The sequence below is a fragment of the Octodon degus genome, unplaced genomic scaffold, assembly GCF_000260255.1.
Source record: "Octodon degus isolate 3935 unplaced genomic scaffold, OctDeg1.0 scaffold00729, whole genome shotgun sequence".
Classification (NCBI taxonomy): Eukaryota; Metazoa; Chordata; class Mammalia; order Rodentia; family Octodontidae; genus Octodon; species Octodon degus.
In genome coordinates, this window is record NW_004525305.1 from 28,646 (window position 1) to 31,969 (window position 3,324).

The 3,324-nt window shown below is 38.8% G+C and overlaps 1 pseudogene; it reads left to right on the forward strand.

Annotated features, from left to right (window-relative positions):
• Positions 1–2,141: 2,141 nt before the first annotated feature.
• Positions 2,142–3,043, forward strand: LOC101585060 (annotated as a pseudogene).
• The last annotated feature ends 281 nt before the right edge of the window (positions 3,044–3,324 follow it).

The following is a 3,324-nucleotide window of genomic DNA, read 5'->3' on the forward strand; positions in this document are numbered from 1 at the left end:
AAGAATTTGTGCATTCATTTTTCTTTTTAATCAACATGGAATAAAACTATTCTTAAATCTGTATTTTTATTTATACAATATATATTTGAATGTCTTTTTCTAAACATTCAGATTATGGTTAATTGATCATCAACAAAGATGCCAAGAACATGCAATAGAGAAAAAACAGTCTCTTCAATAAACAGTATAAGAAAAACATTATCTACATGCAGAAGAATAAAATGGACTCTTATCTGACACCATACAAAAGCAACTAGGTAATGACAACAAAGCCAGTCTGATGTTTATTTTCTTTTTGGGGGGGGTGTTTTTTATAGTTTTTATTCATTTTAATGAGAAAAAAGATAAAATAACAATGAAACAGTTTCAAAACAGGCTAGGACATTTACAATAATTAATACATTGCACATTGGTATCTTCATAGTAGTTATTCAGGGGGCAAGATGCAGACATGATATCTTGTCTAAACAATATTAGTACAAACTTTTATTCTCAGTGAACTAAGAGAAAGTAGCTGTATATCTATGGCCATGACTCATCCAGCCTGATGCTTGTAATCCTAGTACTCTGAGAGGCAGAGGCAGGAGGAATACAAGTGCTAGCCAACCTGGGTAATTTAGCAATTAGCAAGACCCTGCCTCAAAATAAAATGTTAAAAACATTTTTAAAAGGATGGAGATGTAGCTCAGCATAAAGGCCCTGGATTTCATCACAAGTGCCAAAAAAAAAAGGGATTAAAGACTTAAATATAATACCTGAGACTAGGAAACTACTAGAAGAAAATAGGGAAAATCCTCCATTCCACAATATTGACAGTAACTTTTTAATATATAATCCCAAAAGCAAAAGTAAATGAATATGATCATGTCAAACTAAAAGGCTGCTGCATAAAACTGACATGCTCAACAGAGTAAAGAGATAATTTACAGAGTAGGAGAGTATTTTTATAAACCATAATTTTGATCCCATCCTGGGAAATTTAGTAAGATTTTTTTTTCAAAATACAAAAGGCTGGAATTAACACCCAGTACCACCAAGAGAGTCCAAGAGAGACAGAGACAGACTGAGAGGCAGAGACAGATAGAGACAGACGGAGTGAGGCTGTTGTAACTTCGTTGGTGGCAATGGAAATTAGTACTGACAGTATGAAAAACATATGGGTGGTTCATCAATAAACTAAAAATAAAACCACTACATGGCCCAGAAAACCCACTACTAGGAATACATCAAAGGAGATGAAATCAGTACTGCATATGGAGGAACGTGCCACATTTCTTACAGCAGTATTCACAATATCTGTGATATAGAATCAATGCACATCAGCAGATGACTGGATTTTAAAAATGTAATTTATACAAGCAATTGTGTTTTCTTCAGCCTTAAAGGAAAATCCTGCCATTTGGGACAGCATGACTAAATGTGGAAGACGTAAAATAAGCCACGCACAAATACTCTGTCATTTCATTTACTGCAGAATGTAAAGAAGTTGAACTCAAAGAAACAAGAGTACAGTGATGGTTATCGAACGCTGGAGGTGGGAGGATTGGGGCAATGTTAGTCAAAGGATACAAAACGTCACTTAGAAGAAATAAATTCAAGAGCTTTACTGACTTTCCTGGTAACTACATTTAGCATATATTGTACATTTTAAAATCATTCAGATTTTAAGGGCTCTCATTATAAAATAAACAAGGGTATGTTGTAAGTCTAATTAGCTTCACTTAATTCCATACTGTCCACATATATTAAAACATTATAATGTATACCAAGAATATGCAAAAAAATTAAAATATATTTTTCAAACAATAAAATTGTCACATATGTAACTGGTCGATTCTGAAAAACCAAAAGATCTCTTTGCTCGTGCCCTGCAACAGCAGACCCGCAGAGCCTGCACGCAAAGATCTAGGGTATGGAGCGGGGGAGGGGAGGATGGTCGCGCTCGGCCCTGTCCAATGTAGCAGGCCATTCGGAAAAGCCCCGCCGGCCGCAGGAAAGGCAGGCTCTCCTCTCCGCCCCCGCCCACGGAGCAGATTGCCGGACCGGGTGCTCAAGAGCTAGAGTTCGGCTGCGCCGCTTCCGCATCTCTTCCCATCGCTGCTTGACGTTTTGCTCGCGCGGAAGTACGACAGCTAGGTTGAAGCACAGCAGGGACAGCTTTCCAAATCGCGCGGCCGCCACCATGCCTGCATCGCCGCTACGGGTGGCAGTGGTATGCTTCAGCAATCAGAACCGGAGCATGGAGGCACACGCCATCCTCAGCAAACGAGGATTCAATGTCCGGTCCTTCGGAACAGGAACTCATGTGAAGCTTCCAGGACCAGCACCCGACAAGCCAAATGTTTACGATTTCAAAACTACATACGAGGAGATGTACAAGGATCTTGTTAGGAAAGACAAAGAGCTCTATACACAGAATGGCATTTTGCATATGTTGGACAGAAATAAAAGAATAAAGCCCCGGCCAGAAAGATTCCAGAACTGCAAAGATCTGTTTGATCTTATACTCACTTGTGAAGAGCGCATCTATGACCAAGTGGTGGAAGATCTGAATTCCAGAGAAGAGGAGACCTGCCAGCCAGTGCACGTTGTCAACGTGGAAATCCAGGACAACCAGGAAGAGGCCACCCTGGGGGCGTTTCTCATCTGTGAGCTCTGTCAGTGTATCCAGCACACGGAAGACGTAGACAATGAAATGGACGAGCTGCTGCAGGAGTTTGAAGAGAAAACTGGCAGGGCCTTCCTCCACACTGTCTGCTTCTACTGAGGAGGGCAGCTGCGCACATACCAAAGTCTTCTTGAGCTTTCTATTGTTGGGACTTTTTCTCTCCTGATATTTGTTTGTACTTTAAGATATTCTGTCAGTGGATTTTGGTATTTCCCAAATAAACTGTAGATATGAAATGAAAAGATATCATAAATAACAGATTAAAACCATTCAAGTTTGTTCTGTCACATTTTACCTATAAATGGGATATAGATTATAAACTATTTTGCATTTAGCCAAAATAAAGAAAGATCTATATTACATCCCTCTCCCTAACATGCATTTGTCTTTAGTTGTATAGTCTTTCCCTTCCCCCACTCCAACTAGCTGGGCTGTGTAAATACCTGAATAAAGCAATTGGTTGTATCTTATTAGGAAATAACGTGGAATTGCCAATAAATAAATACTACTTGTCTTCAAAAGCAACAAAAAAACAAGCTCTTAACTAGTAATACACGTGTACTTTTCTGTGATATTCACTAGCTGATACTTAACTTTGATTTCATAACATACCTGTATTTCAAAATGTTTTCTATACCATAAATATATACACATTT